The sequence below is a fragment of the Dipteris shenzhenensis genome, chromosome 20 (assembly GCF_047967505.1).
Source record: "Dipteris shenzhenensis isolate YYH24624 ecotype China chromosome 20, Dip_SZ_1.0, whole genome shotgun sequence".
NCBI lineage: Eukaryota > Viridiplantae > Streptophyta > Polypodiopsida > Gleicheniales > Dipteridaceae > Dipteris > Dipteris shenzhenensis.
The window spans coordinates 50,924,320-50,940,628 of NC_141615.1; positions in this window are offsets into that span (position 1 = coordinate 50,924,320).

Sequence of the window (16,309 nt, forward strand, 5' to 3'; positions counted from 1 at the left end):
AGTATTGTGCCCATCGGATATGATTTGCATTGTCGATCAAGCATAAAACGCCGTTTTTATCTTAGTGTCATGCACATTCGTAAAAAAACGCAGTCCTAGATGTGTTATTCAAACTAGTACTTATCGGATGGGGGCTCTAGTTTGCACGCAAGTCCGTTTCAACTAGTTTGAGGTGTGTGCAAAGTATTGTCACCTTCGGATATGATTTGCATGGTTGATCAAGCATAACACACCGTTTTTGCCTTAGTGTCATGCACAATCATATAAAAACACGGCCATAGGTGTGTTATTCAAATAAGTACTTATCAGATGGGGGCTCCACTTTGAACGCAAGTCCGTTTTAAGTACATTGAGGTGCGTGCAAAGTATTGTCACCATCGGATATGATTTGCATGGTCGATCACGCATTATACACCATTTTTTCCCTAGTGGTATGCACATCCGCCAAAAAACACGCCCTTGGGTATGTTATCTGACCAAGTACTTATCGGATGGATGTGCCTCTTTGACAACATTTTAATAACAATTAGGTTGAGGTATAGGAAAAGTATTATGCCCATCGGATATGCTTTGCATGGTCGATCGAGCATTAAATACCATTTTTACCTTAGTGCCATGCACATCCGTAAAAAAACACGCTGCTAGGTGTGTTATCCGATCAAGCACTTATGTGATGGGAATGCCACTTTGCATATAAGTCAATTCCACCTAGTTGAAGGTGTGTGCAAAGTATCGTGCCCATCGGATATGCTTTGCATGGTCGATCGAGCATTAAATTCCATTTTTGCCTTAGTGCCATGCACATTCGTAAAAAAACACACTGCTAGGTGTGTTATCTGATCAAGCACTTATGCGATGGGCGTGCCACTTTGCATGTAAGTCAATTACACCTAGTTGAAGGTGTGTGCAAAGTATCGTTCCCATCGGATATGCTTTGCATTGTCGATCAAGCATAACACACCGTTTTTGCCTTAGTGTCATGCACAACCATATAAAAACACGGCCATAGGTGTGTTATTCAAATAAATATTTATCATATGGGGGCTCCACTTTGCACGCAAGTCCGTTTTAACTACGTTGAGGTGTGTGCAAAGTATTGTCACCATCGGATATGATTTGCATGGTCGATCACGCATTATACATCATTTTTTTCCTAATGACATGCACATTCACAAAAAAACACGCCATTAGGTGTGTTATCTGACCAAGTACTTATCGGATGGGTATGCCTCATTGAGAACATTTCAATACCACCTAGGTTGAGGCGTACGAAAAGTTTTGTGCCCATCGGATATCCTTTGCATGGTCTATCGAGCATTAAATACTATTTTTACTCTAGTGTCATGCACATCCGTCAAAAAACAAGTTTCTAGGTATGTTATAGGATCAAGCACTTATGGGATGGGCATGCCACTTTGCATGTAAGTCGATTCTACCTAGTTGAAGGTGTGTGCAAAGTATTGTGCCCATCGGATATGCTTTGCATTGTCGATCAAGCATAAAACACCATTATTGCCTTAGTGTCATGCATAATCGTCAAAAAACACGATCGTAGGTGTATTTTTCGAACAAGTACTTATCGGATGGGGATGCCACTTTGCACACAAGTCAATACTGCCTAGGTTGAGGAACGTGTAAAGTCTTGTGTCCATTGGATATGCTTTGCATAGTCTGTCTCACATGATACACCATTTTGTTCCTAGTGTTATGCACAATCGTCATAAAATACATAGGAGGTGTGTTATCCGAACAAGTACTTATGAGATGGGTGCACCACTTTGTATGCAAGTCAATAAGACCTAGGTTGAGGAGTGTACAAAGTTTTATGCCCATTGGAGAAATGTAGATGCGATAATATTAGAAAATTCTCGGTATATGTATATGTGTGTGTGTGTGTGGCAAACAATTTTGGCACAAAGTAAACACCTAGTGCACAAATTATTTATGCCCATTGGAGAAATGTAGATGCGATAATATTAGAAAATTCTCGGTATATGTATATGTGTGTGTGTGTGTGGCAAACAATTTTGGCACAAAGTAAACACCTAGTGCACAAATTATGCACTTCATACCTTGAGTAAATAAGCTTGTTGATGAGGATAAATATACCCTTGAATAAAAGCACAGTTGTTGTATGACCACAATAGGATCGCTTTGACACCTGTGATTTTGCCCATATGTAAGTTTACAAATAGTATAAAAAATCATGTAATAATATATTAATAGTTTGCAAATGTGTATAGCAAGTGAGTAATGGGAAGTGGAAGTGGGAATGAGGAGGGAGGAGTGGAATAGGATAGGGAGTAATGGGAAGTGGAAGTGAAAGTGGGGAGGGAAGAATGGAATGGGAGAGGGGAAGGTAATAGGGGAGTAGGCTAATAAGGGAGTGAAATGAGTGAGGAAGTTAATAGGGGATGAAAAAGAGGAGGGTGAGATGGGGAAATATGGGATTTTGGAAAATGGGACGTGGTGGAAATGTGGGATGGGAGTGGTGTCAATGGGGAGGAAGAAGAAATGGATGGATGGGAGGAGGGCTAATGGATGAGGGATGGGGGTTCAATAGGAGAGGGGGAGTAATGGGAGCCAATGGGAGAGGAGATAAATGAAAAGCCAATAGGAGAGAGGGGAGGAATGGAAAGCCAATAGGAGAGGAGGAGGAAAACCTAATTTTTCTTATATATAGTCTTCCTTCATTCATTCTTTCTCCCCTCATTTCATTCAAGCAAGAAAGCAAGGACGATCAAGAGAGCAAGGAAGGAAGAGCAAGAAAGCAAGAAAGAGCAAACTTACAAACTGTTTCCAGGTACTTGCAAACTTTTTTTTCTAGTTTCTTTTTTAAAATTTCAAGAGAGAGAAATTAGAGAGAGAAAGGTTCATGGGAGGGGAGGGGAGGGGAGGGAGGAGGAAGGGAGGGGGGAGGAAGGGAGGGGAGGAAGAGGGTGGGACGGGAGGGAGGAGGAAGGGAGGGGAAGAAGGAGCGATGGGTGTGAGGGTGGGAGGGGAGGCTGAGAGGAGGAGGAAGGGAGGGGGGAGGAAGGGAGGGGAGGAAGAGGGTGGGACGGGAGGGAGGAGGAAGGGAGGGGAAGAAGGAGCGATGGGTGTGAGGGTGGGGGCAGCGGCTGAGAGGGGGAGGGGGGGGCGCAGCTGAGAGGAGGGGGGAGGGGTTGCGAAAGGGGGGGGGCGGGTGAAGAGGGGGGGTTGGGTGAGAGGAGGGGAGGGGGGGCTGGCGGCCGTGGCCGCCAGCCAGGGTAAAGGGGGGGGGAGAGCGAAGAGAGAGGGAGGAGGGGGGGGCTGGCGGCCGCGGCCGCCAGCCAGGGAGGGTCAAGGGGAGGGGGAGAGCGAAGAGAGAGGGAGGAGGGGGGGGGCGGGTGAAGAGGGGGGGTTGGGTTAGAGTAGGGGAGGGGGGGCTGGCGGCCGCGGCCGCCAGCCAGGGTAAAGGGGGGGGGGGAGAGCGAAGAGAGAGGGAGGAGGGGGGGGGCTGGCGGCCGCGGCCGCCAGCCAGGGAGGGTCAAGGGGGGGGGGCGGGACTGTGAGGGGGGGGGCTGGCGGCCGCGGCCGCCAGCCAGGGTAAAGGGGGGGGGGGAGAGCAAAGAGAGAGGGAGGAGGGGGGGGGCTGGCGGCTGCGGCCGCCAGCCAGGGAGGGTCAAGGGGGGGGGGGAGAGCGAAGAGAGAGGGAGAAGGGGGGGGGCGGGTGAAGAGGGGGGGTTGGGTGAGAGTAGGGGAGGGGGGCCGCCAGCCAGGGTAAAGGGGGGGGGGAGAGCGAAGAGAGAGGGAGGAGGGGGGGGGCTGGCGGCCGCGGCCGCCAGCCAGGGAGGGTCAAGGCGGGGGGGGCGGGAGTGTGAGGGGGGGGGGGGTGCGTGAGAGGAGGGGGGGGGGGCTGGCGGCCGCGGCCGCCAGCCAGGGTAAAGGGGGGGGGGAGAGCGAAGAGAGAGGGAGGAGGGGGGGGGGCTGGCGGCCGCGGCCGCCAGCCAGGGAGGGTCAAGGGGGGGGGGGCGGGAGTGTGAGGGGGGGGGGGGTGCGTGAGAGGAGGGGGGGGGGTGGCGGCCGCGGCCGCCAGCCAGGGAGGGTCAAGGGGGGGGGCGGGAGTGTGAGGGGGGGGGGGGTGCGTGAGAGGAGGGGGGGGGGGCTGGCGGCCGCGGCCGCCAGCCAGGGAGCGTGAAGGGGGGGGCGTGGGTTGGGAAGGGGGAGGGGAGGGTGAAGAAAGAGGAGGGGAGGAGGGGTGGGTGAGAGGATGAGAGAGGGGGGAGGGGGCTGGCGGCCGCGCGGCCGCCAGCCCAGGGAGAGAGGAGAGGGGGGGGGGGAGCTGGGTGAGAGGAGGGGGGAGAGAGGAGAGGAGGGGGGGGGCTGGCGGCCGCGGCCGCCAGCCAGGGAGGGTGAAGGGGGGGAGGGGTGGGGGGTGGGTGAGAGGAGGGGGGGGGGCTGGCGGCCGCGGCCGCCAGCCTAGGGAGAGAGGAAGGAGAAGGGGGGGGGGGACTAGGTGAGAGGAGGGGCTGGCGGCCGCGGCCGCCAGCCCAGGGAGAGAGGAGAGGGGGGGGGGTTGGGTGAGAGGAGGGGGGAGAGAGGAGAGGGGGGGGGGGGGCTGGCGGCCGCGGCCGCCAGCCAGGGAGGGTGAAGGGGGGATGGGTGGGTTGCGAAGGGGGGGGGTGGGTGAGAGGAGGGGGGGGGGGCTGGCGGCCGCGGCCGCCAGCCCAGGGAGTGAGGAGAGGGGGGGGCTGGCGGCCAGTCCCAGGGAGGGCGGAGGAGGAGGTGGGTGAGAGGAGGGGGGGGTCGCCAAGGAAGGAGGGAGGGGGGGCCAAAGGGAGAGTGGGGAAGAGGGTGGAAAGGTTGGGGGGGTCGCCAAGGGGGGTGGGGAAAAGGGAGGAAGGTTAAAAGGGGGTAGGGGGAAAAAGGGGTAGGGGAGGAAGAGGGGAGAGGGATTTTGGGGAAGGAGGGAGAGGAGGGAAGGGAGGAGTTTTGGCGGCGGAGGAAAGGGAGGGGAGGGGAGGGAAGGAGGTTGGAGGAGAGGATTGGGTCGAGGGATGGATGGAGGGAAGGAGAGGAGAGAGAGGAGAGAGAGAGAAGGAGAGAGAGAGATGGGAGGGATGGATGGAGGGAAGGAGAGGAGAGAGAGGAGAGAGAGAGAAGGAGAGAGAGAGATGGGAGAGGAGGATTTGACTTACTATCACGAGCAAGAACGAAAAATAAGATTTGATTTACGAGAAGAATGAAAAGGACGTACGAGAATGAAAAGGACTTACAAGAATCGAGAAGAATGTTGAAGAAAGTATCAAGAAGAATGTTGAACATAAATTTGAATTCAAAAGGAACGTATAAGAAGAAAGTATAAGAAGAATGTTGAACACAAATTTGAATTCAAATTTATAATGAATTCAAATTTCCCTCTCTTTTTTGAAAATTCAAATTTATGTGTAGGAGTGGACTAGTTTTAACTCTCTCCTCGTTTCATTGAAGCAACCAAGAGCGGAAGAGAAAGGATAAGCCGAGCCTTACTTTTTTCACTTTTTCCAGGTACTTGCATTCTTTTTTATTCGTCTTGTAATTCTATTTCTTTACTTACAATTCTTTTCAATTAGTTTCTTGTTAAGGTTTTTGAGTTCTATTTCTTAAAATTCGTATTGTAATTCTTTTTCTTTACTTATAATTCTTTTTCAATTAGTTTATTCTTAAAGTTTTTGAGGAGGGTGGTCTTTTAGAAGGCATTACAATTCTTTTTAAATTAGTTTCTTATTTGAGTTTTTAAGTTATATTTTAATTAGTTTTTTATTTATATTCGAGTTTGTAAATTTGAGAAATGGGAGAATAGGGAGGGGAGAAGAGGGGCTCCTTAAGAGAGAGGAGATTCACACTTGAGTTTTTAAGTTATATTTTAATTAGTTTTTTATTTATATTCGAGTTTGTAAATTTGAGAAATGGGAGAATAGGGAGGGGAGAAGAGGGGCTCCTTAAGAGAGAGGAGATTCACACAGAGAAGAGGGGCTCCTTAAATGAGAGAGAAGAGTAGGGAGGGAAAGAAAGAGAGAGGAGAGAGGCGGAGAGAGATTAAGAGAGAGAAGAGTAGGGAGGGAAAGAAAGAGAGAGGAGAGAGGCGGAGAGAGATTAAGAGAGAGAAGCTAGGGAAAGAAAGAGAGAGGAGAGAGGCGGAGAGAGATTAAGAGAGAGAAGAGTAGGGAGGGAAAGAAAGAGAGAGGAGATGGGCGGAGAGAGATTAAGAGAGAGAAGCTGGTAAAGAGAGAGGAGAGAGGGGGAGAGAGATTAAGAGAGAGAAGCTGGCAAAGAGAGAGGAGAGAGGGGGAGAGAGATTAAGAGAGAGAAGGGGGTCTCTTGGGGGCCGTGGCTACTTGAGGGAGGGAGAGAGTAGGGAGAGAGAGGGAGAGAGAAAGAGAGAGAGGGAGAGAGAGAAAGAGAGAGAGGGAGAGAGAGAGAGAGTTTATGGGAATGAAACGTGGCGAGAGGAGAGAGGAAAAGAGAGAGAGAGAGAGAAGAGAAGAGGGAGACTTAGGGAGAGAGAGGGAGAGGGAGAGAGAGAGAGAGAGAGAGAGAGAGAGGGAGAGAGAGAGAGAGAGAGAGAGGAATAAAACTTCTGTGCTAGAGGGAGAGAGAGGGAGAGAGAGAATAAGTGGGATGAGGATAGAGAGAAAAATACTTAAGAGTTGTCAAAGAGAGAGAGAGAGAGATTAAGAGAGAGAATGAGGTGTCTTGACTATGACTACAAGGAGATTTAGGAGGAGAGAGAGAGAGAGAGAGAAAGTAAAGAGAGTTTTATATATTTACATCTTTTATATTATATTTTTAAATGAGAGAGAAGAGTAGGGAGAGAAAGAAAGAGAGAGGAGAGAGAGGGAGAGAGATTAAGAGAGAGACTAAGAAAGAGGGAGAGAGAGGGAGAGAGAGAGAAAGAGAGAGAGGGAGAGAGAAAGAGAGAGAGGGAGAGAGAGGGAGAGAGAGAGAGGAATGAAAAATACTTAAGAGTTATAAAGAGAGAGAGAGAGATTAAGAGAGAGAATGAGGTGTCTTGACTATGGCTGCAAAGAGATTTAGAAGTAGAGAGAGAGAGAGAGAGAGAGAGAGAGAGAGAAAGTAAAGAGAGTTTTATATATTTACATACTTTATATTATACTTTTAAAAAATTATAAAAGAGTGAATTTATGGTTTGTTTTGAAAGTTAGATAATGTTTTTATATATATTCATCTTTTAAATTGAAAAATGTTAACTTTTCTTTAGATACTTGTTCTTTATTTATATCACATGCAGGTTTAGCCTCTACATCACAACCCCTTCTTTTGCATATTTAAGCCTCTTAAACCCCAGCACATTAAAATGAACACAGAAAAAGAAATTATTTATTGCTTTTCTTCGCTTCGACGGTTGGTTTAGCATAGTTTAGCATAGATTAGATTGCCTTAGAGGAGAGACAATTCTCCAAGTTGCCAATCGAAGCCATGCTCAAATTTTTCTAACTAGTTCCTATTCGTTGTCAGTCCCTTCGCTCACATGCGGTTTAACACTCATAACATGCTATTAAATAAGACCTTTTACCATTTACCAAGAAGTTTATCAGTGGGCAGATTGCATGAGCAGATTTCAGTGGACAGATTGCATGAGCAGATATCAGTGGACAGATTGCATATATCAGTGGACAGATTACATGTCATGGGACATATTGGAGCTTGATGATTACTGGTTATTTTTATTGCATTTGTATAAATATTTAAGCTCATTTATTGTCATAAAAATCCTTGTAAAGCCTTTTATGCTATTTTTTACATTTATTGTCATATGAAGCGCCTTGTAATAAACCCGACCATCCCGACCATTCACTAATTAACGAGTATCAGTGGGATGCATAAGTGGATATCATGTGGGCTGCATAAGTGGATATCAGTGGAACAGTTTTTAGTGGATAGATTGCAACAGTTGGGTATCAGTGCTCAGATATCAATGTATGGACAGATTACATGAATCTTCACGAAGATTGAAGCTTTATCACTAGACGACATTTTATATTACTTGTAAAGCTTTATTGGCTAATTCTTTTACATTTGTACAAATATTTAAGCCTTGTAAAGCCTTTTAGGCTATTTCCCACATTTATTGCCATATGAAGCCTTGTAAAGCCTTTTGGGCTATTTTCCACATTTATTGTATCAAGGGTTGTATATTGTACTTTACTTGTATTTTTCTAAATTCTTCATTATCTTTTCTTGTAGGATTATGGAGCAATCAGCTAATGTGATGGCTATGCTAGATGACTCTGAGATCAGAGAATGGGTTTCTGATGTCACTTTGAATTTCAAAGGAAAGGAATATAGCCCCAATGGCTTTGGTAGGTGGACTCGATATCACATGGGTAGAAGAGCCTGGTTTCTTCATCAAAAGGAAAAGAGACTCTTTCTACTTATGTCAAAAAGGGAGTTCAATGGTGTTGAAGATCCATGGGATGCTACTTTCTTCAAAAAAGATATGACTTCAAGCCTTGTAGTAGGCATAATAATTCAGCGAAAAGACACCTTTGTGGATATTTTAACAAAGAGTTCAGATCCTGAAGTTGGCGGTATGCATTTTATTGTGTCAAGGAGAGACGCAAAGACCTTTGTGATGCCTCCTCCTCAACCATCAAAGTTTCCAGAGTTGCAAAGGGCATTGGAGACTCTTTCATATACTTGGGAGCAATTTCCTAGTGTGGTGGCAAAAAGGATGCATGCAAAGATAATGCTTGAATACTTTCAGGATGCAGAATATGCTCTCCATATGCAAGAATCATCACATGAAGGAGATCAAAAAGCTCAGACTTCAATGCAGGGACAAGAAGAACAGGCACACTGTCACAAACCTGTAGAACATGAGCGCAAACTTGTAGAGCCAGAAATGGTGAATGTAACTAAGGATGATGAAAAACAAGCCTTGAGTGCACGGGAATTAGCAAAAATTGAAGAAGATCAAGGTCGATCCACTGCAGTTATGCTAGAAGCTCTTGCTAGCAAGCCACGACGTGAAATGCAAAAGGCTAGTACTGCAAGAGCCACGGTTCCAAGCAGTAAGAAAAGACATCGTCCCACTGTAGAGAAAGATAATGTGGATGAAAAACGGTCAAAAAAAGAGAAAGATGAAGAAGACTCAGAATCCGAGGCTGAAGATGATCAAGATGAACTCACATCAATTAAAAATCTTAATCTGCGTCTTAATGAAGCAGTTACAGATGATGATGTGGGATATATCTGGGGTCAAAGGACGTGGTTTGTGAATGCCAAAGATGTGGAAGCTGCAGCTCTGTTTACTAATAGCCGAAGCCTTGATATATCTTATGCAATGCAAATATACGAGGCTTTGAGAGATGGCAAGAAACCTGTGGCAAGTAATGTGGTCTTGCGCCCAATAATGTTTTGTCCAACCAAAAATAGTTTTCTGGATCAAATAACATTTACAGGGCCTACACATTTCGAGGAGATCTTCAGTCAATTCTTTAAAAACACTCTAAAAAATATTCCACATGAACGAGGTGAAGAGGCACAAGGAGAGAATATGCTAAAGGAAGTCAAGAAGGAATTTCTCCTTCATTGCAGATTCCAGCCCATTGATGGTCAACATTGGGCTTATGCTTGTAATCAGATCGCAAGGGAAGCAAAGGAGGGCAAAAGACTCACTCCAGAACAATTTGTAAAGATAAGCTCATTCCATTATTATCCTGCAACGATCTGTATATTCAAGCATGAGATTAAGTATTTGATTGAGTTCGAAAGACTTAATCATTATGTCCATGGAAAGCGTAAGATATCCTCAACATCAGAGGTCTTACAGAAGGCAAGGGTGATATGGACAACATTTGGTTCCCCAAATCCTGATTTGAAGCGAAAGGTCACAAAAGCAGACGCCGACACACTCACAAACTTTTATACTTCTTTGAGTGCAGTTGTGCCCAGGGGAACCCAAGAGCGGGAAGAAAGTATGACAAGCCTCAAGGTGGTGAGGGACAGATATGCCGACTATACTTCTATCATCTTTCGTCCTGTTGAAGTGTTCAATGAGATGCTTGAAACGTGCATTGCTTGTGAGCGTGGACAGCTGACCTATGAAGCTCCTTTGTTTATCTCCGGCAAGTCAAAGGTAATGGATAAGAAGGAGTTGACGGCAAGGATGTGGAGGCCTGTAAAGTACTTACCTGATAAGTATGCATCCATGGCAGCACAAAGAATTTTAAAGAAAGAATGGTTTTTTGGAAAAAAAGACAAAGACCACTGCATGGAAGAATGCATCAATGTACAGGTGAGGCGTGATGCAGTGCATAGTGCCATCAAGTATTTGCTGTCAGAGAAACAAATTCCACTTACTCATTGCAACATTGACTATAATGTGGTGAAGCATATAGCTTCTTTGTCAACACCCAAGGTAAAGCTATGGGCCAACAGGTGGATTAAAAAGGATGAAGATGGGTCGGAAATAGTAACCTCTTATATGAGAAAAGAGATCCCACAACAGGTGGTTGCATATGTGGAAAGATTAATCAGCGAGATAAGAATGCCAACAGATATGCACCAAAACTTTCAATTCAATGTAGAGGTTACGGCAGAGTCTGGAAAGCTTGTCAACTTCAGGGGAGTCTCAGAAGATGACTTCTTTAAGAATGAGTCAGCATGGGATAAGCCACAACTATTCTTTATCAATGAAGTTTCTAGCGATGATATCCATAACTTCATTGATAGAATAGTATATACCACCATTAGCAAAGTGGCGATTTGTAACATTGTCATATTTGTTGATAAAAAAGACAAAGAAGCCATGCAGGTTACTCTAGAGCGAGCATATTCATCAGATTTGAAGATCTATAGTGGTGTTTATGCAGCAAAGAGAGGCAAGAGAGAATGTGGCATAGCGATTCAAACTCTTGAATCATTCTTTCTATGTATGCGGAGTCCCAACCCTGATCACTCTTTACAAAAGAACATAAGAGGGAATTCAAATAATTTGAGATTGATGCTAGAAGAGCAAGATATTCCCAGGTCCATACATTATCAAAAAAACAACTACGGAAGTCCTGCAAAAAGTGGGAGTCTCTTGCTTACCATGATGGAGAATTTGCTGCCGGCAGGTTGGGAGGTCACCTTGTGCAGGATGGGATATTTATTTGAGGATCTCCTAAGAAAAGGCAACTCCACCAATATTATTGAAAATAAGCATTTCATGGCCTATTTCCAGCTTCAAGCAGATCTAACCACAGGCTATGAAAAAGAGATAGACCACAAGGACACCGATGACATGGATGATTACCTTGAAGATCATAATGTCCCAGTTGTTAATGATGAAAAGATGGACTTACATGACCCATTCACAGAGAGGTTGGTGGATGAAGACAAATATGATGATGCCCTCTTTGATAATTATGGCTCGCAGGGTTATGAAAAAAGGCCACTACGACAATACTTAGCGGTATGAACTCTCTATTTCTCAACTAAATACAATTTTTTAAATAAGATTTAAATTTAAAGATAATGACTCTAATCTCTCATATTTATTTACAGGCAATAGAGGGAGAAGAAATAGATGAAGTCAATACGGAGGCACTCCCTTCCACTTCAACAATGCAACCACCTCTAAATTTGATTGAAAAATCAAATTTAGCTGCATTAGATAAAATGGAGAGCTCATTTCAAGTTAAGATCGTTTTGAAACGAGAACCTCAGTATATTAGCTTTGGTAGAGAGGAGGTTTCAATCCTCTCCAATTCTTTAAAAGAGGTTAATGACAATGTTATCTTGGCCATTCTCAGGTAATGTTTATTTATTTATTGCTACTTCAATAAGCTAACATTTGTTTATTTATTCACAGTTCAGTTATATATCAGTTTCCTAGTGCAGAATGCAAATCAATTGTATGAGCTAATGTTTGTTTATTTCTTGGTGCAGTGTAGTTATTTCTCAACTTCCTAGTACAGTGCAGCATCGTGTCTACATGCTCGATGCTCTCCTTTCTTCTATTCTTAGCTCTCCTCAAAAGACTATAGAAGATGTCTGTACCTGGTTAAGCCCTTTGAATTTAGATGGGGTGCGAGTCATCTTAATGCCTTATCATGAGGCGTAAGTATCAACTCTAACCTTATTTTTACTATTTCTTTGGCAAGTTTGTGTAAAACAATAATCATTTTTATTCTGGTTGTGTAGCTCACATTGGAGTCTGATCTTCTGGGACCTTGAACTCAACCATTTATGGTTTGTGAATTCAATAGAAGGCTATCATGCCAACTCCCCAAGGTAATTATTCTCTTAATATTTTTGATACTTTCTTATTTTGTATCTTATGATCATGACATATTAATATGTTTCATATGTCATGCTGGACAGTGCTGCATATCGGCTAGTATCTGCTGTCAGAACAACCACGGAGCAACAAGATCAAGTAGAATTCAAAAGACGTCTGCCAGTGGAGCAAAAAGATGGACACAGTTGTGGGTGGAGAGTCGCCTACAACTGCATGTTGTTTCTTAGAGAGATTTTTGATCTGGAGTTACCAGTCAAAATGGAATCATATACAGAAGCTGATCTGCTAGCATTTCGGGCTGAGAGTATTCAGCATCTAATTACTACCATTGGGAAACAACATGAAAATATGACTACATTGCAGCATGTATAAAACCTTATCTTTATACTTGTATACTTGTTCCAGCCTTTAAGTGGGATGTATAAATCTCATAACTTTTTTATATTTTCCTCCAAAAGGAGAAGAGAATGAGTTTAATGAAAGCATACTATCTTTATACTTTTATAATTATTTAAACCATTAATTTTATTTGGGATGTATAAATCTCATAACTTGTCTAATGAAAGCATGCTATCTTTATACTTCTATGATTATTTAAACCATTATTTTTATTTGGGATGTGTAAATCTCATAACTTTTTAAATTTTTCATCCAAGAGAAGGAGAGACTCACTCTAATGAAAGCGTGTACGAAACCTTTTTAAATTTTTGCTCCAAGCAGAGGAGAGACTTACACTAATGAAAGCATATATGAAACCTTATCTGCTTGTTTAAGCCTTTATTTGGGATGTGTACATCGCATAACTTTTTTATATTTTTATGGCAGAAGGAGGATATGGAGGACATAGCAAGTGAAGAAGAATACGATGTAGACTACTCCCTCAATCAGATGAGTCATAAAAATATGAATCTATTGGAGCAGATTGGAAGTTCATTCACTGCTATGTTGTTAATTCGACAACAACCTCATTTTTTTGAATTTGGTGAAGAAGAGATTTCAATCCTCTTGAATCCTAAGAATGAGGTTAATGTCAAAGTCATTACAACCATCCTCAGGTTTGATGCAGCCTTTTCCTTGGCTTTATACTTTGCTTATTTTGATTAAACCCAAGAAGCTAATACTTTTTTTTTAAATATAGCAATGTTATAGCAAACTTTCCGCAAAATATACAAAGCGTTTCATATATGCTCGATCCTCGTATTTCGGAAGTGCTTATCAACAAAGAAGAAACCATAGAGAATGTTTGCAAGTGGTTGAAGCACATTCCTATGAATGACGCACGAGTTATTTTTACAGCATATTATGAGAAGTAAGCATCAAACCCTACTTGTTTTTCCTATTGCATTTGCTAGAATTGTCTCAAACACAGTAATTATTCTTTATTGATAATGCAGCTCACATTGGAGTCTGGTAGTCGTGGACATCCTTGCGAAGAAGTGCTTCTTTGCAAACTCAATAACATCCGTCCATGGCAATGTGTTAGAGTAAGTATAGACTACACTTGTTGTCACTTCTTGACATGTAGATTGATATGCAATGCACATATTCACTGTTGTTATATGTTTTGATATGCAGATCAGCTCGAAAATTAGTAGATGCTATCGACATAGTAATGCGGCAATGTGACTTGGCACAACAAATAGAGTATATAACATGTCAGGTATCACATCAAGATAATAGCCACATCTATAATTGTGGATGGAGGGTGGGCTACAATTGCTTTTTGGTACTTGGTCAAATTTTTGAGATGCAAAGTGACACCACACTATCAACATATACGAATTTGCATCTCTATGCATTTATAACATGTACCATTCGAGCAATCATTGATTGCGAAATGAATGCCATCAAAGAGTCAAAGAGGATAGATGACCTCAACTCTACAAACATGGCCTCATTAAAAGAATTGGGAAGCTCTTTTAATGTTAGGGTTATGATTCAACATAGACCTCAGTATCTTGAATTTGGGGGAGAAGAGATTTCAATTCTCTCTAGAGCTTCAAATGAGGTCAATAACAACGTTATGATGGCCATTCTCAGGTTCGATACAAACTTTTTCTCTACTTGATAATTCAATATTTTGATTTAATCTAATAAGCTAATAAGCTAATATTCATTTATTTTGATTAAATCTAATAAGCTAATATTCATTTATTTGTTGGTGCAGTATAGTTATCTCACGATTTGGTAGAGTCGTACAAAATCGTGCGTATATGTTGGATTCCCTCCTTTCTCCTATACTTAGCGATAGCAGAAAGACAATAGCCGATGTTTGTAAATTATTACAGCCTTTACATTTACATGGCGTGCGAGTCCTATTTATGGCATATCATGAGATGTAAGTATCATGGCAACCTTTATTTTCATCTTGTACTGGCAACATTGTGTTAAATAATAATGGTTCTTAATTATTCGTGTAGGGAACATTGGAGTCTGGTGGTTTGGAACCTTGAAGACAACTATTGTTGGTTTGTTAACTCCATTGCAGGCTTTCATGGCTCAGTGCAAACGTAAGTATTCTATTAATCTGTTGTTACTTCTATATTATGTACCTTATGTGATAGATACACTAAGTTTTTTTAATATGTCACGATGAGCAGGTCGATTGAGAAGTTGGTATCTGCTATCAAAGAAACAGGACAGTACAAAGACTCGGTAGACTTCCAAAAGCGTTTAGTAGTAGAGCAGGAAGATGGGCATAGTTGTGGGTGGAGAGTTGCCTACAACTGCATGTTGATTTTCAAAGAAATTTTCTCACTTATGCCACAGAACTCATCGGAAGACTCTTTGGAGCTCAAATATTCAGAGGAGGATATACAATTGTTTAGGGCTGAAATCATTCGAGACCTAATTGCTACCATTAGAATACAACGTGCAACTGAAGCAATACCAGAGCTTCCCTTTAAGGAAGAGGAGACTGAGTCTACTATGAAAGCACTGCATACTACAGAAGAAGTAGAGACCCAATGTACACCTACAGCACCACAGCCTCCACTGGAAGCATCAGAAGAGTTGCCACCGCCTCCGCTTGCATTTAAGGAAGAGGATACTGAGTCTACTCCGAAAGCACTACATACTACAAAAGAAGTAGAGACCGAGTGTACATCTACAGTACCACAGCCTCCATTGGAAGCGTCCGAAGAGTTGCCAGAGTCTCCACTAGAAGCATCACAAGAGTTGTGATGCATGTATGATGTTGTGTTTGTAGTTTTTGTTGATTATACACCAATTTGTGACTTATTACTTAAGTGGCATAATCATGATATTTATATAATTTCTTTATGCAGACAATTTTATGATATGAATGTGTGATGATGTGATTATTTGGAAATAAATCCTTGTGTGATGGGAATTCTGATATGAATATTTGATGATGTAATATTTGTAATATATTTATTTCATGCACACAATTTTATGATATGAATGTGTGATGATGTGATTATTTGAAAATAAATCCTTGTGTGATGAGAATTTTGATATGAATATGTGATGATGTAATATTTGTAATATATTTCTTCATGCACACAATTTTATGATATGAATGTGTGATGATGTGATTATTTGGAAATAAATCCTTGTGTAATGAGAATTTTATTCAGTTGGACAGTCTCCACTCACTTAAAGTAGAGCATTCGCAATGCTTCTCTCACTTTATTCCAACCCTTATCCTTATCATCTCCACTCACTTAAAGTAGAGCATTCAATCTCCACTCGCTTTATTCCAACCCTTATCATAGTGAACACATCGTGCCACTCACTTTATTCCAACCCTTATCCTTATCGTAGTGAACACATCGTGCCTTAGTGCACTTGTATTCTTCCATCCTAGTCTTTCCACAAACACTCTCTTATTTCTTACATCCTAGTCCTTCTGAGTAACTTGTATTCTTCTATCCTAGTCCTTCCGCAAACACTCTCAGAGTCTTCTTTCATCCATCCTAGTGCTTCTCACATTAACTTGTATTCTTCTATCCTAGTCCTTCCGCAAACACTCTCAGAGTCTTCTTTCATCCATCCTGATAACCAAGTATTCTTCTATCACAGTTCTTTTGCAGACAC